At 36.7% G+C, this 23,574-nt stretch overlaps 1 protein-coding gene across 3 annotated transcripts in view; it reads right to left on the reverse strand.

Annotated features, from left to right (window-relative positions):
• LOC150095993 (dehydrodolichyl diphosphate synthase complex subunit DHDDS-like) overlaps window positions 1–22,098 on the reverse strand; it is a 148,382-nt gene extending 126,284 nt beyond the window's left edge. For 2 of the 3 annotated variants that reach the window (XM_090409450.1, XM_090409448.1), the window contains exon 1: window positions 22,036–22,098. The gene's annotated coding sequence lies outside the window, so the exon portion shown is untranslated. Of the gene's footprint in view, window positions 1–18,540; window positions 18,674–22,035 lie in introns of those variants that run through there. The other variant, XM_090409449.1, reaches the window with a different exon arrangement.
• Window positions 22,099–23,574: the final 1,476 nt, after the last annotated feature.

A 23,574-nucleotide genomic window follows, 5' to 3' on the forward strand; every position in this document is an offset into this window, starting at 1 on the left:
TAATTTCAAAGTGCTCTAGTTCTTGCATTGATTAGATTTTAACACTTCGATTTTTAAAAAGCTTGAAAGTCGAAGCCAGCAACTCCTTAGAGTACTTTTCTTAGGAATCTGCCGTAATTCTATTGATAGGATCCAGGAGACTTTCCTATCTAAGAAGTTTCAAAACTATATCCCACTTTAAAATGAATCCAAAAACAATCATAATTTTAATTAAACTATACATCCTCTTTGATTTATGTCGCACTATACATATATTAATGGAACATCCGTTTAAAAATAGAAAAAAAAAACATATTTTATGTACACGGAATATTTTTCTTCGAATATTTATTTTAACATTTAAAGGTTTTTTTTTTAGAGCCCAGTGGATGTGCCTTTGCATACCACGGCGCTTGACCGTACGAAGGAAGACTTCTTGGTTTCGAATCTAGTTGGAGACTAGAAGAAATTTTTCTAAGCCTTTTTTCGACCGGTTCCCGAGTTACTCAATCTCTGGCGCAGGGAAGCGGGTTTTTCGTCCTGTAAACTCATGAAAATCGACCGTAGAACCCACTTTATTTCAGACATTAAATACGAGTGTTAGGGTTAGGGACCACGATATGGCAGCACTTGTTGAGCCGTCTCCCTTCACTGCGTGCCGCTTAATTAGTGACAGCCTTGGGCTAGCTATCTCTGATTGGCTGCCAGTGGAGATTGAACTGCCCACTCAGTCTCCAAAAGTTAGATAGGGCTAAATGGCCTCGCCCACTCTCTATATACGGGAATAAGAAGGCGTTAGCTGATTTTTTAGGCTTTTTTAGGAGCTTAAAATAGGATGCGTGTGGATATAAATATAATTACACAAAAACTAATAAGAAGTAATATCTTGAATTAAATGTCACTATCTTAGCGACTTGAGTCTCCATAGTTCAGCCAGTTTCGATGATGCCCTTTGGTTTAAAACGACTAGGTTCGAATCCTAAGACACGAATAACCTTTACAGGGCTTTTCATCAACAGGTGAGTTAACTGGTTTCATAAGGGGGTGGCAAGGTGTTTCCCCCGGAAACTCGTGTTTTTCGCAAAACTGGCCAGAAGAACACACGAAACACTACATGGTATGGTGTGGTATGAGTCTACACATAAGCGTAAAACGGAACGGAATCATAGAGATTCGAGATCATTTCTTTTTTTTTTTTACTCACTGCACATTATCCTACAGAGTTACGAACATTTCCAAACGCTGCATTGGTCTCTCACAATCGTATGAAAACGAATCAGTGGAAAAGGTCACCATATCTAATACACCGCTGATCTTAATGAGTATAAACTGCATCATATGGACTCACGACTGTTATCCAGTTAGTAAAAAATCTCATTACTGTTGTTATCACACTTATAATAAGAGATTATCAAGAATTAACTGCTCAGTTCATGAAGTTGCGCTGTAATGAGTTGACTACTTTTTTTTATGATTCCCATCTAAGGTTTTTTAGTACCGTGGTTTGAACAAGGATGTTTTTTGTATTTTTATCCATTTATATAAGCGAGACGGTGGGGTCACATGAAATTCATCTTCTGCATCAAAAGACAGCTACGTGCATTCATGTTGGTATTCGAACCAGCAGCCTGTCGGTGGGAGAATAGATATGCTAACCACTCGGCTGACCAGGTCGACAATTCCAGTCACATTTGTCCTCGTTTCAAAAGATTACTGTTCATTTATTTCCGATTTTTCCTTTCATTTTGTATCTTTTTTTTTTTTTTATTCTTTCATGCGCTGACGGAAGTTTTTGAATAGAACCATTATGAAAGCAATGGATGTGCAGCATAATAGTAATGAAGACATGTGAGTTGTTTTCAATTGCAGAAGCTGATTACACAGATTAATCTTAATTTTCGCCACTGTTTTTTAGCATCACACCATAATCATTCCTCACACACAAAGAGTAAGTTTTGTCAAGAAAGGAATTTAATCAAGAGAAGTACTTAACATTTTCATGTAGCTGTGCATAATTAACAAGCATAAGTCTTAGTTTTCATTCTTATTTCAAAAGCAAAAATGTAGATTCACCCCCACAGTCGATACATTATACGTCACTCTCTCTCTTTCTCTCTCATCCTAAAATGCTTGTATTTTCGTATTCTGATTCAATGCAAAGCGGCCTACGTAGTTTCTTAGTAACTTCCATGAAGGTAGGTCTACTCTAGGCTTTATTTCCAAGCCGATTGATTGATTAGTCGCATCCGTCCTTCTAGGACGGGTAGAGTCCCCTAATGAGGGGTTCACGACAAATTTAATGCATCCGGTTCGTCACTCCTTGCTGAATCCCCTAAGGGCAATATTAATGACTGTAATCCGTGTGTGTTCAGGGGGACGGTTTGGCTGTTCTGGGGGACGAAAAACCCGAGTTTCCGGGTGAAAAAAAACCCTACCACCGTATGCAACCGGCTAGCTCACCTTTTGTCGAAGGAGACCCGATAAAGGTTCCTCACGTCACTGATGGAATCGCACCTAAGTCTTTCCAACCAAAGGGCTTCGTCTATACCGACTGAGCTACGAGGCTCTCCAAACCGATTAACAAATGTTGATCGACACGTTTGCTCGAACAGAAGTACACAAGAGTCTAGTTTCATCCTTTAGTTATTTTCAAGTGTGACTAGTTGCATTTGTATACTACACCTTTCAGGTATCCACACAAGTCAAAGTCATGTAGGGTTATATGAAGCAAACTTGGGGATGGGAGAGGAGGTTCTCATCATTCTATTCACTTGTCTGGGAAGTATCATCATGCAGGCCTCCTTCAAAAATGTACTGCCCACAATTCCTGAATGATCCCATGCCAAATTTATAAGAAAGCACTGATAAATACATTGCTTTGTGAAAAAATCCGAACACTTCACGAACAGAAGGCAGCGTATTTATCAGTGCAACCATGCAGTGTAATTGTGCATGCAATCTAATCTCTTACTTTTACTTGTTTGCGATCATTCATAAAATTCGGCCCTGCATTTTGTCGTCTTTAATAATTTCACATTATTTTCTGAACACATAAGATTTGCATTTAACTATGTTAAGAATTATGTTAATCTTCTCGCTGATTAATGCCAAAAGGCAATCTTTCAAATTTCGGGATGACGGTGTGAAGTGCTGTAACACTATTATAACAGAATTTACCCCACTCATTGATGAGCAGTGTCCAGTTATAGTATATCACTTATTTCTTTGATGAAAGATACAGCAGCGAGGAATAACTGGTAGAAATCGGCCAACAGTCCGATTGGGCTAATAATTTTTCAGATGACTTTAAGCAATATAAACAGTTATACTCCAAATTTGTTCGAAATCGGTTAAACAATGAAATCTTTAGTATCTTTGAAACGGTTCTTTCTTTTTATCATTCAATTGAATTTCTTGTGAGAGCGTAAACTAAATATAAAAGAAATTCTATTTCATATTTAGTTGCAGTCAGTTGAATGATCTAGATGTGTTTTTTTCCCCCATTGATGATTGAAGCAACTAAGAGGCAAATGTATTATGGCTGTAAATCGCGCGTATTCTTTTGAATGAAAAACCTGAGTTTCTCGCAGAAAAACTCTTCCCCACCCGTATGAGACTGGCTGACTCACCGTCAGATGGAAAAAAAAAAAAAAAAAAAACCTTCATGAAAGTTCTTCACATCGTAGACGAGATAAAAATCATGTCTTTACAACCAAAAGTTATCCTTTCCTTTTAATTTATTCATTTAATCAAAATCGGATGCTGCTAAAAAATTAATGTAAGATAATCTGATATCGCAGAACAGTAGATATCCTACAGCGGTGGTTTCATAGAAAATGAGCAACTGATTGTTCTAGCCTCTGAAATGTTGATACAGTACTTGTTGAACTTCATCTCCTATATGGGGAGGTACTACATCTTGCAACAGTTGTGTTCACGCACCCTCTTTGCTGCAGTTACGGGACGACGAAACTGCTTACCATGTCCAGATTACGCGCCGTACGTCCCGTTCGATGCACTTCTTCGAAGGAAAATAGCCCGATAATAAACTTGGCTGTAAATACTATCCATATTATGACCTTTAGCGAATGTAAGGGGAATTGTTGAAATGCATGGAAATTCTCTGTAGCCCATTTGCGGGTAGTTTTGAGTATTGTTCCACAAACATGAAAATGCACTTCATCACTCCATAAGATATTCCAAGACCAATCTTCGTCGACCTCCATGCGTGCCAGAAATGTCAACGCAAACATTTCTCTGACGCTAGAAGCTCTGGTTTGCAACTATTGGCAAATTACGGCTCATGTGTATTCAAAGTTCATTCTCTTTTCTCGCTCACAACTCCATATATCCCATATCGGAACATTTCCCATTTTAGTTCATTTCTGAACTAATTTTTGTCAAAAATCCCTTCACAGTGATCTGGTTAGGAGATCCACCAAATTTGAAGGCATTTCGTGTACTGGTTCTCACTACACGAAATGCCTTCAAATTGCTCTGACTAGGGTTGCTATACATTGTTTGGAAAGAAGTCAAAGGACACCATGTGAAGAACAAACAGTCATGGCAAACACTTTAATAAGATGTAGGACCTCCTTTCGCTGCGATGACTGCAGATATCCTACGGGGCACACTTTCCACAAGCGTACGATAGTGATCAAGGGGAATTTTGGATCGTCCTTCCTATAGGCATGTAATGAGGTCCTGGATTATTGTGGGGCAAACGTCCCTTGACCTCGCCCGACGCTTCACTTCATCTTACAGATGTCCAATAGGGTTGCCATCAAGACTCCTGTGGACGTCAGTCAAGTGTGGTGGCATTTACGTGCACAAGCATTGCAGTTACAGCAGAATTAGTCTTATGACATGGTGCATTGTCTTGTTGACAGAGACAATAGTCAGTTCCGTAGAAACGCTACAAAGTAGAAAGCATTGCATTGTCCAGAATGTTCAGATATCTCTCGCAGTTCAAAGTTCATGGCACCACAAACAGAGGTTCGAGGTTAACCCAGGAAAAACAGGAGGACCAAACCATGCCATCGCACTGCCACTTCCGAATTTCATAACTGGGGTTACGCACTCTGGTAAGAGACATTCGCCACACCCACGCCCATTCATCTGCTCGGTAGAGGGCGTAACGTGATTCGTCGTTAACCATAACACAGCTTTCCAAGCTTGCACATCCGAGCTTTAACCTGGGATGACCCAATTTGTAAATAATTTGCTGAACAGATAGGCCTGTAATATGGCATCCTATCATAACATCTCATTCAAACTCCGTCAATTCCCTCCTCACAGCCATTTCACCTGGACACAGTTGTACTGATTTGGGAACATCATATTCCTCCAATTTGTACCGGCTACAAATACACGAATTCGTTACATAGCACGATACACTTTGCCCATGGGGGTGTCCGTTGACTTCTTATCAAGTAGTGTATGTGTGTGTGTGTGTGTGTGCGTATATATACCGGGTGATCCAAAAGTAAGAGAAAAAGTAAAAATTCAATAATTCGAAAAGTATAGACAGTAGAACGATGCGGTTTTCACAGAAATGCACAGAAAGACATGGAATTTGTTTTTATAAACGAAAAATTTTATTACCAGAATAGTTACATTTGCACCGACAGGTGGCGCTTCAGTTGTGTCAGTAGTTTGTGCAGTGGCACAGCACAGTTCGTAACGCAGCTAGGATTACAAATATTCAATGTAACGACCGTCATTATTGAGAATGGACATCAGACGTGGCACGGCACCCCTGCACAGCATCGAAGAGGGTTTCAGCTGTAATTCCTGTCACATGATGGCGAATAGCTTCTTTCAACATGGCCAATGACGTCGGCCGACCTCTGTACACCTGTGACTTCAAGTAGGCCCATAACCAAAAGTCACAAAGTGTAAGGTCTGGAGATCTTGGTGGCCATTCGTGCGGGAAAGAGCGACTGAGGACACGGTCATCGCCAAATGTCGATCGCAGCAGGTGCTGGACAGGACCTGTGATGTGCGGAGGTTGTCCATCCTGCATGAATGTTACACTATGGAGCGCTTGCCTCTCTTACAAGGAAGGAATGATGCTGTCTCTTAAAAACACTGCATAACGCTCGCTTGTGACAGAAACAGTTCGAAATGTACCGCTGTGGACTTCCTCAAAGAAAAAGGGGCCTATAATTAATGATGCAGTGAACCCACACCATGCTGTCACCTTTGGATGATGCAAGGGGGTTTCCACAATCGCGTGTGGGTTCTCTCTCGCCCAGATGCGGCAGTTATGTGCATTTACACTTCCATTAAGCAAAAAGTGCGCCTCGTCAGTCCACAAGACATTTGACAGCCAATATGCATTGTTTTCCATCTGTTGAAAAGCCCAATTTGCAAATTCATGACGTCTCTCGAAATCGGCTGGTTTCAGTTCCTGTACGTGTTGGATTTTGTAAGGATACTTCTTTAGGATGATCCTGAGTGATCGCCACACAGTCCTATACGAAATGCCAGTTCGTCTTGAAATTTCACGCGCACTGCATTCCCCATGTGCGGAAGCTGCCGATTGTGTGTCGGTCTCGTGTTTGACCTTGTGCACAACTGCAATAGTTTTTTTTGGTTCTCCCACTTCTTGCATGTGCTTCCAAACTGCCAGTGTCCTCAAACCTTTTCGTCATAGCTATCAGTGAGGAACAAGACATCGGTCCTTTCCACTTCTAATACCCCGCATCGAACGATAGGTACGCAAAGCCACACTTGCACATTCGGAGTTCTGATAATACAGCTTAACTAAAAGTGCTTTATCTCGTAACGATAACATGCCTCACCTTGGCAGAACGTTTAACTTCAGTAATGAACGTAAATGCTGAAAGTTTAACTTCAGTATTCACGACATCTGAAATTTACGTACCTCACAGTTTAAATAGTGACAGGTAGCAACTCCGGGAGCGCTACAGCTCCACCTGTCGGTGACAAATGTAACTATTCTGGCAATAAAATATTTTGTTATTAAAAAAAATCCCATATCCTTCTGTACATTTCTGTGAAAACCGCATCGTGCTACTGTCTATACTTTTCGAATTATTGAATTTTTACTTGACAGCCAGTCCGCATTGTTTTCCATCTGTTGAAAAGCCCAATTTGCAAATTCATGACGTCTCTCGAAATCGGCTGGTTCCAGTTCCTGTACGTGTTGGATATATATATATATATATATATATACATGTTTTGTGGGATGAAAAACCCGAGTTTCCAAGAAGAAATATATATATATATATATGCGCAAAGCTTAGAGGGAACCGGCCAAACGGTGCCCGCGTACAATTTTTTTTTGCTTTCAGAATTTCTAATTTGCAATCAATAACTTTTGAACATACCATCAAAAGTAACTATCTTATAAATCATACCTATCACTTGTTTTATTTTGTAATTTATACGTCTACACTTCAATGTTATTCTAACCCATTCCAACTTAATACACTCTAATTAGTTATTTTTAGCCTGTGCCTTGTAGGTGAGATAGAGGGGACATATTTGTTTAGGATGTCTACTTCCTCTAGAGACAATACAATCACTTAATCTGCTGCAAACGGTGATGGATTTCTAGCTACGCGGATTTAAGAGAATTAATTCCGGGTTTGTGACTATTCCTATTACGAACACAGGCTATCGCACACATTGAGTTCTGAACCGGAAAAAAAACTTGCAAAATATTTTTAATGCGCAAATAGGACGGCAAAAATTAGAGGGAATAGTGTTCCCAAGCCCTTACATCCTCTCTGCCTTCTTGCAGTGCCGCTCACCAATATAGTATAGAGCTCCATCTCTTCGGTGCAAAGTGCAAAACTCTACACTTTGTAAGAATAAAGTAAAATATCCACTCTTCGAAAAGTGTCAACTTATTTAAAGCATTGGACCTGTTCTGAATGATGAGCAAAGCAAATCTAGAGTATTATGGCTTCTTGAGTGTGTTTCTGATTTGCCCGTTTTATAACGAAAAACCTGAATTTCATGGAGGAAAAACCCTGAAACCTGGAGTTTGCCTCCCGACAAAAGCTTATGTTCTTTACTTCCTAAACGAGACTCTCGAACACAGGTCTTTTCCAACAAAGCGCATCGTCGCTAATGATGAGCTACAGAGACTCTTAAAGTTTCTAGAAGGAACGCTTATATAATTACAGTATACAAAGGCCATCTTTATTGGTAGCATTAAACATTTTGAGTCAAATTTGGAATATAGTTCTTTCTTACATAGCTAAAGGTCGATGTTAATTTCTGTCGATGCGACCAAAATGGGAAGTGGAGTTGTAAAGAAAGAAGAAGAAAGCAAAATATCGCGGATACAGGAAGACAGAAAGAAACAGAGAGAGGAATAGATATGACCAGAACCAGACAAACAGTCAGAGAGAGAGAGAGAGAGAAAGCTTAGGTGCCTCGTGGTAACGTTGATGATAAGATCAGAAGAGAAACGCTTATATAATTCGATTCTAATCATGAGTAGAGAGGGATTTTTTTTCCCCTTATTCCAGCCAGTTCTTGAATTAGTCGATCACTGGCTCAAATGAGTTTTCTTCCTGGAAAATCGTTTTTTTTTTTTCCCCTCAGTTGTAGAACACACAATATACATATGTATAATGCTGTTTTTAGAAACACGAGATGTCATTAGCTTCCTACCAATTCGCTTCACCTTTTCATCTAGCATGCAGAAGAAATGTATTTGACTAGATTGATGATGACTGCTGAGGACTAGCCACTTAAAGATATCGAAAAGTTGTCTAAAAATGTCTTTTGGGAAATAAAAAGGTAAAAAGCCTGTGGAAATTACTTGCGGTAGCAACTTTTTCGGATTTTTCAGATATACAGGGTGTTCGGGATAAATTTGACAGTTTCGTAAGGAAAAAGAAAATCTTCTTTGTATCTATTAAATTTAATGAATTGACAAAAAAACATTACAGGCAGAGTTAATTACAATACTATCAACAAGATTTACTCAAAATAACCACCATTAGCATCGATCGCAGCTTCAATTCTGCTTCGGAACCTCGAACAAGCTGATGCTACAGTCTCCCTGGGAAGGGCCGCAAAAACTGTTTTAATTTTATCCATTAACTGGGCTTTTGTATTACTGGAAGTGCGATTGGTGTCTTTTTCAACTGCGCCCCATACAAAATAATCCATGGGGTTAAGGTCTGGGGAGTTTGGAGGCCAAACATTTGGACTGGTGAAGTCGTAGAAATTTTCAGACAACCATTTTTGACTTTTCCCAGAGGTGTGGCAAGGGGCCGAATCCTGCTGCCATACATACGGCCTACCATTGGCTACCCTTGTTATCCAGGGCTTGACTACAGTTAGCAACTCCACGAACAAAGCCCGAATTCCAATGCCAGGGTTCTTCAACACCTGTTCCTGCAGATTTGCGAGGAATTCTGCGGTACGAACGCAATCAGATCGTCTGCTAGGGATCTTTCTTCTTGCTACATCCTCGTAGTCACCATTGCAAGTCTCTAGTTCATGCCTGATTGTTTTTACTGTATTCAGGGAGCATTGGGCAGCAGTCGTAATATCCTTATTTTGATGGCGGGCACGAATCATCATGATACAAGTTATTCTCTTCCATGATTCAGGTGGGTTCCAGCTATCCATCCTTTCTGACATCTTGTATATGAATGAAGAAGGGTCCAAACTTTTAAATGAAGAGAAGTGTGTGTTAATACATGTAACTTACGGAAAAATATAATTAATTATAAATATGTCAAATTTATCCCGAACACCCTGTATATATATATAAAGATTAAGACGAAATTTGAAACATTTTTATGTCACGTTATATATATATATATATATATATATTCCGAATATATATCAAATTCCGAAGAAAATATAATTCACCGACAAAGCCCCTCAGTGGGCCATGCCGGAGAACACTTTTCCCGGAGACTCAAATTGCTCCCTTAAGGCAAAAACCTTAAGAGAGCGAACTCAAAAACTCTCCAATCTCAGCGCCCAAGGGGGTAACAGCAACAGCCGAACGTCAGTTAAACTTCATTGGTACAGCATTGCCATCCATTACCCTCCAAGGGTATTAATCACCGACTATGCAAGTAAAGGTGAAATCTCAAAAAATCGGACGATCTCTAGGCCACTCCATAGTGGGCGAAAGACCGTCCATATCTCAGCGTTGGTTCCACTCAGTGACGGGCTCCCCCGCCACCGAGCAGAACCGCTCAAATTCCAAAGAAAATCATTCACCGACAAAGCCCCTCAGCGGGCCGTGCCGGAGAACACTTTCCCCGGAGACTCAATTGCTCCCTTAGGGCAAACCCTAAGAGAGCGAACTCATTAACCCAGGATAACAGCCAAACCTCAGTTAAACTTCATTGGTTCAGCATTGCCATCCGTTACCCTATATGGGCATCTCATATAAAATCAATCACCGCATCTCACTGTTGATTAAACCATTTTCAAAATTTGAAACGTTTTTATGTGACGTCATTTGAAATCTACTCTATATAAAATAAAAAGGTGTTAGAATATTTATTTAGCTTATTTATGATTATGCAGGATTATAAATATATACTCTATACATTAATGAAATTATTTTTTCTTTCTTTATTTTTTCTTACTTTATTTATCTTTCTTCCATTAAAGTTCCTTTAATTAGAGGTTTCCAGGAATTTAAGATATGCCGAAATTTGAAACGTTTTCATGTCACGGATGTGACATAAAATTCGAAACGGATGTGACGTCAGCTTGGTAGGTCATGACTTTTGGAAGGCGACGAAATGCGTGATGCTTCCTCAACCTTTGCTACGAGTTGCCCTTGTATTGCACTACCTACCCAATGGTAGTGCAATACAAGGGCACTACCTTTAAGAGAGAGCTAGTGCAACACAGGGGCAACCGCATATAATCAGTCATGACCTACTAGCCCGGAAATCGGGGGATTGGGCGCCGTAGCGCCCCCTCTGGCGCCTACGGCGATTGATTGGTACACATGATACTAACTGTTTTGCATAAGAAGGAAACAAACAGACATCTCCAATTAAAGTATTATGATATTTCGCTTTGGTCACCAGAGCATTTTCATACGCACAAGAATATGATTATACACATACACACAGGCATAATCGCAGGAAGACATATTCAGATTAGTTATAAAATAGTATAATCGTAATGTCCTAAACGTTATGGTGTCTCCTATAAGTGCAGTGAGAACATCTTGATCATTCAGCTGATAGCCTAATAACTCTCCAAAATTTCTGGTAGAAGGAAGCACGCACACTTATTTAGATTCCATGAGTGTTTAGATATCTAGTCAGCTGTGGCCTATATTTGCTGAATCTAAATAAATATGGCTGCTCATACTAGTTAGGCGCCACTTAAGACATTAAGATTATGCCATTGTTGAGCTCACGCTGTGGGTTTCCTGCCTGCGTGCATGTGCATTTTACAATCTTCTGACTAAATGCCATAGTGACCACGGCAAAATATCGGTAATAATTTATTAAAAAGGTATTTTCTTATTATTCCTGTCATCTGTTTCTTTCTTGAAGTCAAAACATATGTCATAATCAGCGTATAAATATCTATATCAACTTAGTTACTTACTATTTACTGTGTACAGTATATTGTCTAGATCTTAGTAATATTCAAGGAGAAAAACATGAAAGAATATAATCCTTTCCAAGGATTATATGTACTTTTGAAATACAAGTGGTTACAAGGAGTTTGTGTTTTCCAAAAATGGTTTAGAACTGCATTGATCATGCAAAGAATTTCTCTGTGGGATGTCCTTAAACAGCACTCATATCTTTACAACATATGGACATAGATTTTGCAATCAATGTCATACAATCAAACTGAAATATACTTGATCCTACTTTAATCAAACGAGTTCGGTTATCTTGGCTGTGTGTGTGGGGGGGGGGGGGGGGGGGGGCGTGCGTGCGTGCGCGAAAGATTTTCTATTGGTTTTAGGTCAGGCGAACTGGAAAGCCATGACATTAGTCATGACTGGAAAGTCATGACTTTACAAATTATCGTGTGTGTGCGTGCGTGCGTGCGTGCGTGCGAATGAATTTCTCATTCTACGGCATTGGTGAATATCAGACCTATCAAACATCAGCCTACTTCCAACACGGCAATCAAACCAATAACTAACTGTCAGCCTCAGATAAGCTTACTAGAAAGTTTCGAGGATGCAAGCTGAGACCGCAACCGAGATCAACACAAAGAAAAAAAATCTATTTATTACATTTAAGTGCTGTAGTTACAACGCTTAAATACATTAAAGCAAAAATTGTAAATATCTACAATTTATTGCTATTGTATAAATACTGTAATAAGGTAAGCTTATATCTTATTCAACCGCAACTATAAATTACCAACTACAGTAACAATTATTAATATATTATACACAAAAAAAAGGAAAATTTGTATGAATTTTATTGTTAAAAAACCGGAATGAACAATATGTTTTGTAAATGCATAATATATAATTATAAGTTTAATAATCAAAATTATTGAATTTTTTATAGAAATCTAATGTGGAAAATTAACCATAATCTGCAGCACTTAGTCGCAGATGTTGAAATGTCACTTAAGACGATTATTGTATATAATAATAAAATAAATTATTATAATTATTATTATTATTATTCACGATACTAATCAGTTACCTCTCAAAGGCAAAGCCTTCCAATATGCAGACGATATAGCTATAATATCCATCCATAATAATGCAAGCATAGCCTATACAAATACGCAACATGACATAAATCTGCTCATGGAATGGCTCAAAAACTCAATACACCTAAACTCTGATAGGACAAAATTAATTATATTCAGAAATCCACTAAACCAACTAGCTGATAATAACTGTCCGGACACCCCCTGTTATTTGAAGTTATGGAACATTCCAGATTTGTTAATAACATAAAAGCCGGTGTACAGATAGTGATTATGATAATGACGATCTGCCTGTATTTTCAACCCACTACAGGGTGAAGGCCTCTCCCATTGCGAAAGGGTTGGGTATACTTCTCCCATGGTGACCCCAGGCCATCTTGGGAGAGTACAGATAGTAGGAAGCAGTATTTCATCGTAGCAGTTGAATACAGGTGGTATGGTAATATGACGTGAACTCAATAACTTCGAGAGAGGTGTCATCATGAGCTGTCACATTGGTGGAATGTCCATGCGTGCCATTGCCGCTCAACTGAAGCATCCAAAATCAACAAATGGAGACGTTCTAGCATCATCAGTGCAGGAAAACACCCAGGGCGGCCGCCAAAAATGACTGACATGGACGGAGGGGTGCCAAAACGGGTGGCAAGCAAAAACCGGCTACAATCGGCACAGACCATCCATGATGAGTTCCAGAGCACCAGTGCCACTAACACTGTACGAAAAGAATTCCATTTACTGGTTTTCCACGAAAGAGCAGCGGCACACAGCCGAACATCACAACAACGAACAAGGCGCCTCGTCTGGCATAGTGCAAAGAACGTGTAAACTGGACAACTGACAGTGGAAAACGGTACTCTGCAGTGATGACTCAAGGTTCGCCTGTTTCCCGTCTGTTGGCAGGGTATAGGTGTGGAGGCACCTGGTGAACGCTTGTTACCACAGTGTGTTGTACCCACAGTAAAGTTTGGTGGTGGAGGAGTAATAGTGTGAGGTGCATGCAGCTGATTTGGAGTGGGACCACTGGTCGTTGTCTGTAGTTCCATGAAGGCAGCTCAGAACCTTGATATTCTGGATAATCAAGTGCTGCCTACACTTTAATTTTTTTATGTAAAGGACCCGTGTTACTATCAAGACGACAATGCCCCCATGTCACAAAGCTACAACTGTTATGGAATGGTATGAAGAGATGGGTGTTAAACGACTGCCCTGTCCTGCGCAGAGTCCTGATATCAGCCTCGTCGAATACTTCTGGACGAATTAGATCGACGATTGAGGTCCAGAGCAGCACGTCCTCGATCTGTCGCTGAACTGAGTGCTGCTTTGATGGAGAAATGGAGACAAATTCTACCTGATGCCTGCCGCACATTGGTGGAAAGCCTCCCTCAAAGGGTGCAGGAGGTGATCAAAGAGAAAGGTGGACATACCCGATATTAGGGTTCGCCTGCCAGTATCAATTGTAAATTGCTAAAGTGTCCGGACAATTATTGGTAGATAGCATATATAACCACCCGACATAAAAACACACAGAACGTAAAACCACTACCATCACTCAGGTTGAAACAATATGATAACTTGGAATTTACTTCAATGCAGATATGAACTGGAATAGCCACATACAAAACAAATCGAACAATAACCAACAAACTCTACATGTTAAAAGACATGGTTCCCACACGCCTAAAAGCACTAATATACAAAGCACTATGCCAAAATATACGAAGATACGCTATAACAACATATGCGTTTTGTGCACACTATAAACTAAATAGATTAATATCAAAAGACCAGCTTTATCATTACAAAAGGATAAAGCTGGTCTTTTGGGAACAAACAGACAATAGCAGCTTTATGCACACTGCATTGTCAGAACACAAAATATTAACAGCAAAACACTTATGTTAACTGTGCAACTATACTAAAATATTATTTTGATGTCAACTACAGGACGGTCAGAAATGCATACCATATAACAAGACCTCAGAAAACTAATTAGATCATATATAAATATAATAATCACAACGGAAAGCCCACTAGAAGCTTCTACATCCCAGATATGTTAAATAAACTGCCTTTTGAATATACGAACTTTACAAACTACAACAATAGTCTGAAAAGAGCCCTAAGGGCATACTATGAACGAGAAATAGTATGTCCTAGCCCATACACACCTTACAAACTTAATGAAACTCAATATGTCAGTTCAGGCTTTCCCCTTTCAGTGACACGTGTCATGACATTTCAAATTATCGTGTGCGTGTGTGTGCGCACGCGTGCGTGTGAATGAATTTCTTATTGTGGTGAATATCAGATCTACCAAGCATCAGCCTACTTCCAACACAGCAATCAAACCAATAAACCATAACTACTGTTTTCATCCTCAGATAAGCTTAATAAAAAGCTTCGAGGATGCAAACTGATACTTTACACCTCAACCGGATCAACACACACCACACGCACGCACGCACGCACGCACGCACGCACGCACGCACGCACACACACACACACACACACACACACACACACACACACACACACACACACACACACACACACACACACACACACACACACACACACACACACACACAAAGAATTATTATTATTATTATTATTATTATTATAACAACACAACACCTTAATCAACCTATAATTATAGTGGGAAACCCTAATATTAACACTCTAAACACCGTAGCAAGTATTTAGCTTATTTAGATATACTGTCCAACTTTGGCTTAACAGCAACAATTTTATCTCATATTAGAGAGGAATGATAAATTAAAATATAGCACAATCCTGTATAGATCATATTAACGTTCGTGTCAGAGAGGACTGACTTTTATCCGCAACTATTAAATTAAAACTAGCAGATCACTACTTTACATCATCACATATCCCAGCACTGGAAAAGAAAAATTCCAATTCTTCACTTACGTCAAACCATTTTTAAAAAAAAAGTAATAGACGACTGCATCGTTGGCGAAGAACTTTGAAAAACCTCACAGCATCAAAGAATGCAATCCGATAATCCAGAAGAACTGTATAACTTTCGTCATATCGATGCGTCGTACATACGATAAAGCTACCTGGAAATTAAAGATTAGAACCAGCAAGGATTCACCTCCATGGGAAAACGACAGTATACTATAATATTTAAAATACACAATAAAGACCGTTTATGGCATCAGCTCAAAAGAAATCCATTTTAAAAAAAAGTTACAGCTTAAAAAAAAAAAAAGCGAATATACTGTATTCAGTATATTCGCTTTTTCGGCGTACGCCGAATTAAACGTAATTATTAGACCAATAAAATTAAAATAAATGAGGGAAAAATTAAAGTAACATGGACAATAATAAATGAAACACTCAATAAAACACCGCCTCAATGACTATTATCCAGAACCTTTGCCAAACACAGTTTAAGTGACAAGGAACTAGCGGACAAATTTAATGATACTTTCAAGGAACAAATTGCAAACTTAAGTTCGAACACCCGATCTTGCAAAATCAAACACCGACATTATACAGACACCAAATAGGACTCTGGTTCCGCAAGATAACACAAAAAAACTTGGATACAGCTATCTCAAAGATCAACTTTAAAACATCCCCTGGATTTGATCAGATACGACCAAGGGATATCAAAACGAACATCTTCACCTTATGGCCAGTTATACTCAAATTTATAAGCCTAATTTTCCATAAGTATAAAATACCACCAGATCTAAAAACAACAGTGATAACTCCATTATATAAAAAATGAAATATCGATGAAAATAACAATTACAGGCCTATATCCTCGCTGTCAGAAATTAAAAAAAAAAGATCATGGAAAGAATAGTTAATGAAAAAATATCCACATATCTAGAGAAATTCAATATAATATCCAACATTCAATGCGGATTTCGTAAAAATAAATCAACGAATATCTTATTCGTTTATATCTGTGACATAATCAACTCATCTCTTCACAAAAACCACTTTGTATTTGCGCTAGCTCTTGACTTCTCTAAGGCTTTCAACAATAGAGCACACAATTATTCTAAAAAAAAAAAACTCGAAACAGTAGGCATAAGAGGAAAACTCTACACGAAGACTTTCTGAAAAAACAGAACCAACATTAAAAAATAAATCGTACCTACAATAACAGAACTGAGATTAATTGTGGCATTCCTCAAGGGACAATTTTATCGCCATGCCGTTTTAGTATATTCGTATGCAGATATGCAGTATGCAGATGACACGCAACTCATATCCATACACGAAGACCCATCAACAGACGTACATTTACAATCAGACTTCAACATAATCACTGATCGTGCGTAATTCTGTTGTAATAAACAGCAATACAAGACAATTACGAAACATGTTACCTCCAATTGCTAGAATAGTCATCTACAAATCCCTAGGTGAGTCTATATTGAGATGTGGAATATCTTGCAACGGTTCTGCATCACAATAACTTAATGAATAAATTAAACTTATTACAAAACAGGCTGATTGCAACAACAGCTCAGGAGTACCTAAATAGTACTCCTCTTTTCCATCCATCAACACATACCAACAGTCGACTGCTAACTATAAAAACTCGTACGTATTACGCTATCGTACTAAAATGTTACTTTTCCAGAAAATATCGAAAACTAACAATTCCATATCAAATCAGACCTCAGCATATAATATACATTACAAATATTAATAATTATAATTATGCATATGGCAAAGCAACCCGTCAATTCCACACACGCAAGTACACACACACACACACGCACGCGCGCGCGAAAGGGAAAAAAAAGTATTAGTACTCGACCTAAAACATCGTATAAGCCAAACATTGGCTTCGAAAGATGTCAATAAAATAAATATTAAATATATTGATAAGGTTATTGTACTTACTATATGTATCCTATCCTAATTTACGCTCATGTGTAGAACTACACATTTTACCGTGTAGGTATTCGGAACCGAAACCTTACGGAATAGGTTGGTTACACCTTATTCCTGGAGGTGTCTTATGTCTGTAGAAGCGTGTATTCACGGGGCAGGTTTGCCTGTTCTGGGGAACAAAAAACTCATTTTCCGGGTGAAGAAAACCCTACCTCCGTAGAATATCGGCTAACTTACCTTTAGTCGAAAGAGACCAGATAAAGTTCCCTCATGTCACTGACGGAAATCGAACCCAGGTCTTTCCGACCACAGGGCTTCGTCTATACTGACTGAGCTACGGAAGCTAACTATATGTATATGCATATATAATCTATACCTATATGAAATGTAAATATGTATGGATATACAATATACAGTATATATAATTGTATTATCAACAAATCCTCATAATATTACTATGTAAAATGTAAAAACATAATAATATTACGATGTAACATGCTAAAATATTATGTGATAATATTACTCTATAACTATGTAACTATTATTATTTTCTTAATCTCTTAATTCAATTTATCTCTGCTTTTCTTCATTTACTTTAATTCCTTAATCTGACTTTTCTTTCCGGTCAATAACAGCTTCTTAATAGTAATATTCCTATTCAACATCAAATTATTCAAATTACTATTATTATTATAGCATAATAATATAATAAATAGCAGTGTATTAGCGAAATAATAACTGTACTGATTCATTTTTATTTCACTGTCTTATCTAAACGATTTCTAAACTTCCTCTAACTTAAAGAGAGAGAGAAAGAGAGAGAAGATTATCCTATTATCTTATATTCTGATACATATCATATATATAAGAAAGAAATTTGTTAAATCGATTATTTGTTTAGCTCTGCAGCTGAGTTATCCCCCCCCCACACACACACACAAGTATACCGAATGCATATATATGTATGTATTTATATTATTTATATAAATAGTTCAGCATAAAAGTACTTACCTGAAATAAAATTTTCAGTACTAGTTTATTGGGAAATATGTCGAATTTTTAAGTACCAGTAAATTAAAACATAGTAGTACTGTGTATGATCTCAAAGGTGACCGATTATGATTCGGAGTAATCTTACTTTTGTTTATATATCTCTCTCCCTGAAGCCCGGCCCCATCGACATTTGCCCAACATAGTTCATTACATTCGAGTTTTACCCTCCGGCGACTTTACAATGAGATGCGATAAATGTGCTTTTTTTAGCGGAATGTTTCCTTGTTGGTCCGCATTGGTTGATTATCCCGCTGAATTAATAAAGAAAATAAACACTGAACGCATGAAAATCTATAGAAATGAGTTAACTTATTTAATCGTAGAAAAGGCTTAAAATATGTTGGCATCGACAATTACAAAAATCAAACGATCATAACGTTTCGAACAAAAGGCGCCACCTTTACAACTTTAAAGTAAAAATCTCGTGATGTATTAATCTGCAATATTATTATTAATTATTATTATAAAATAAATTAGTTTTTTAAGAAAATAATTCATTATTATTATTATTATTATTATTATTATTATTATTATTATTATTATTATTATTATTATTATTATTATTGGTGGTGGTGGTAGTAGTAGTTGTAGTTGAAGAAGAAGTAGCAGTAGCCTTATAAATGTATGCATAAAATGTGTTTTATTGTAAAATAATAAAGTGGTGGAGACAGAGAGTTGTAAAAGTCGGTGCCTCCACTCGATGATTCCTTGGACTACTTGGAGGTGTCACGAAATAATAATAATATCAATATAAAGTTAAGTTTAAGATTAAGATTATGCTGTTTAGCCCGTATGCTGTTTTATGTGTTCATATCTGATCTTCCGGAGGTCGCTTTCTTCGTGAATGATTTCCAACTCGAGAAAAATTTTAATACACCTAACAAGGGAAATTTAGTCAATCTATTTATGTATTAAAGTCTTCATATACTTAACCTTTATTGACATAATTTAAAGTACAAAACTAAAAGTACAAAATCAATGTTTTTCAATTTGTGCTTTAAAGAAACGGTGCCATTGTATACGAAGTATGAAATAAATACATAAATAAATAAAATGGCTGTAGCTAATTGCACTTCAGAATGATATTAAATCTTTGCATTTCAGTACATCACAGTCGAGATATCATGTATAAATTAAGAAGGGTAAATAAACTATTTTAAGATTTGGACTTGGACGGAACTCTAAGAAAAATTTGGAATGCTATCCGAAAATTTGAAGAAAAAATAAATAAATAAAATAATGAAAATTAAAAAAAAAAAAAGAATTCCCAAAGTTTTTCATTTAAAACTGCACCAGATGTCCTAAATGATAATGTTTTTGCATTTCAATATTTTGAGTATAGTAGAATCAAATATTAAATATAAAATAAAATATACACAGTTGTATTTTTGTTCTTAGAATAATTTCTTTCGTTCAAACCTGTCACATTTATTATCTGGCTTCAAAAATTCAGCTTTAATCTTATTTTTTATTTAAATTTTAATCCCTCCTATAAAAGGTCATAAACCTACAGGTGAGTTCAGAGTTCAAAAACCGGAACCAAATCTAGAGATCAGACATGATTTTTTCAAGCCATTTCAAGCAGCTCCCATTAACCAGGGCAGCAGTCTTGCATCAGATAATAAAATAATCTGTCACTAATGACAGTCACAAACATTCATACCACAGTGGAATGCGAACCAAGAACTTCCGCTACAAACACTAATTCCCTTCTGAACAACCACTTATCCTCAAAAAAATCCCAGATGATTCGATTTGATTAATACTTTCTTACTTTCTTCTATCTCGAGGACAAATCTAAGGGCAGCAGCACAAAAACAAAAATACGAATAAGTTTGTTTATTTTATTTTTTTTTTTTAAGAATTAAGAAATAAAATTATTTCGATACACTATAACTACTTGCATACGTGCTGCCATCTTCTTCACACAGAACAACCTTCCAGCTATTTTGTTGAAGGTCCACAAACTGAACAGATCGTATACGGGTATATGTGCATACCGTAAACTTTGTGCTGAAACAACTAGTAAGCGTCTGTTTATTTATTTATTCTTTCTTTCTTCTTCTTCTTCTTTCAAATTTAAAGATTGAATTAAAATATTTAACTTAACGATATTTCTATTCGTATTCATTCCTAGAAACGCTCCATTTTCAGCGCAGGAATTTAAATAGGGAATTTAAGTTAAAAAAAAAAAAAAACGGGTTTTAAAATTCTCCATCTCAACAAGCTTGGCCTCGATAGCGCTTTTCGCTCTCGAGCTAATAGGTTGTGGTTCGAATACCAAACTGGAATGAATGTTTATGAACGTCTTTCGGTGGGGAGATGAATTTATCACCCCAGGGTGAGACTCCCGTCCAACTTGTTGAAGTAAGAAATCATTTCAGGAAGTACTTGTTATGTCTCTAGAGTACGATTTCTGAATTATTTAACTATCAGCATACGATACAAGTGAACTGTATATAGCGTACATTTTGCGGGTCGGATTCACATTAAAAAAAAAAAAAAAAATCAAGATTAAGATCTAACACCTGACTATTTTTTTAAGTTAGAATTAATAAGAAAAAAAAAGTACGCCGCCGCCTACTCTTGTTAGTGAATGAGAAAACAGAATGCCGTTATTTTTACGCGTATGACACCTCCGTAGTGGTCACAGAACTCCATTTTACAGCACAGGATCCACCATCCAACACCATACTATCCACAGTCTTCACTGCGTCATCCATAAAAATGCATTATAGGGTTGCAAATAACCTTTCGTGGGTAGCAACATTAAAAAAAAAAAAAATGTGGAGGCTCAATGGGAGTGGTTACATCGCAAGCTTTGTTTAATTACATGAATAAAATTAACTTGTTTTTTCGTACAGGCAAGATCTGAGGGCATTTTGGAATCGTTATGAATAAACAGCTATGGCATCCATTCAAACAATATCATCACTGCATATGTTGCATATTCGCCTACGCAAATATGCACCTATGCTTTAATACAGTTACGTGGTTTATCGTTAGCTCATTACATCTAAACTCCGGTGAGACTAAGATAATGATTCATAAAACCAATAAATTTACGTTAGTTTGTAAATGACATAAAATACAATGTAAATTATTAAATTATAAACTAAGTTTAGACCACACACTCCACTCATATATACTGGCGTACATTGAAATGATGTGAATTATTATTATTATTATTATTATTATTATTATTATTATTATTATTATTATTATTATTATTATTATTATTATTATTATTATTATTATTATTATTATTATTATTATTATTGATAAGAAAAATAAATAAATAACAATATTGTGACCAACAATATTTGTACGACAAATCGTCGTACAGCAGGGTGACTAATATAAGCGACTACAACAAATAAATACAATCCAAGTCTTTTCACAACACAGTAAAAAAACACAGACCATAAAATAAAATTAAAACTTCCGTCTTACCAATCAAATGAAGATTTCCACTGGAAAATAAAGTTGTATTTTTTCGACCAATACTTCGCTTGACTCATGAGTGCATCCAGCGCCAAAGCAAAAGCAGTTAATAACAGAAAACTCTCACGCTGCAAATTTTCATATTAAAAAAAAAAAGTTGTTTTGACTTTCTTTTATACGCAGAGCCTTAGGCTGTTTACTGACCTGTTTGTATTCTTCCTGTGTTTTCGTGTAATTGAACTATATATTTTTCATGTTTTATCTTTCTAATTTATATTTTATATTTTAATTGATCATGACTTAGGCAGTTGATCCAGTTGTATTCCATCCATACATATGTTTAAGATTTCATCACTTTTTTAAAACTGGTTTCTTATTTCAATCATCCACAACCTTCGTCTCTGCTAGAAATGTTAGCTTGATATAGTTGACGTGATCGTAACATTTCATTGCTTCACATTCTCGTGCTTAGGAGCATTTATTTGTAGGAACATGATGTGTTTTAGAGAAGGTTTTTTTTAAAAAATATGGTGCATGATTTCGATATCATAATTATTTAAAAAATCCTCTAACGATTTTCATTTCTCAAAGGAAGTAAGCGAAGTTCCTTTGGTCCTAATTAATTTCTGAAGAAAGTGAGCAGCTAGTTTCCATCCTTCTGCCTTCAATGGAGAGTGAACTCAAACATTTGGGAGAGAGAGAGAGAGTGCGTAAGAGATAACTACTGCCATCTCGTAGTCTTAAAACTTAACACTCATATTATCGTCCATAAAGCTTCAGTTCTGTAGATTGTTTGAGATGCTAAGTAAAATCTCGTGTTTCCAGGAGAGAAGAAGAAGTCTACTTTCTTAGGAAACCAGCTGAAGAACGGTTCCTCTGGTCTATGACTAGAATCAAAATACCGGTCTTTCTTCGTGTAGCCTAGCGTTATAGAAGAAAAGCTATTTCCGCAAAGATAAACGGGGGCACTATATAATAATGAAATGAATTAATATAATAATTTTAATACAAAAAATTTCTAAAATTTATAATAATTGTAATAATAATGTATTAAGGCTACATTATTTAGATAATGTAGATGATCTGCATTGTTTTTGTATATATAGTGATTACATGATATATTACCACACGTTGGATGAATGGTGGATTACACTGTATGTGGATATAGAATGCTTGCCCTAATGAGTCCTTGGATCTCATGTAGGTGTTATGTGAAACAATGATAAATAACAAAAACAAAAAAATCTTCTAAAGCCTTTTACTTTTATTTTCCGGGGAGATTTTGATAATAAATAAATATACAGTGCAAATAAACAGACAATCAAATCACAAACCAACAAGCGTAATTAATTAAACTTAAATTTAAATTTAAAAATAAAATTAATTAATTTTAATTAAAATTAAAAATGAAATATTATATTAAAATACTTTACTTAATTAAATATTTATGTATTTATTTATCTGATTTTATTAAAATACCGTATTTTAAAAAGAGTGAACAGAAGAAAGAAAGAAATCGCCTCACATCTCATTTGGTGCTGTGGCTCC

The sequence above is a fragment of the Typopeltis vanoorti genome, chromosome 19 (assembly GCF_054136105.1).
Source record: "Typopeltis vanoorti isolate ZY-2024b chromosome 19, IOZ_Tvanoo_1.0, whole genome shotgun sequence".
NCBI lineage: Eukaryota > Metazoa > Arthropoda > Arachnida > Uropygi > Thelyphonidae > Typopeltis > Typopeltis vanoorti.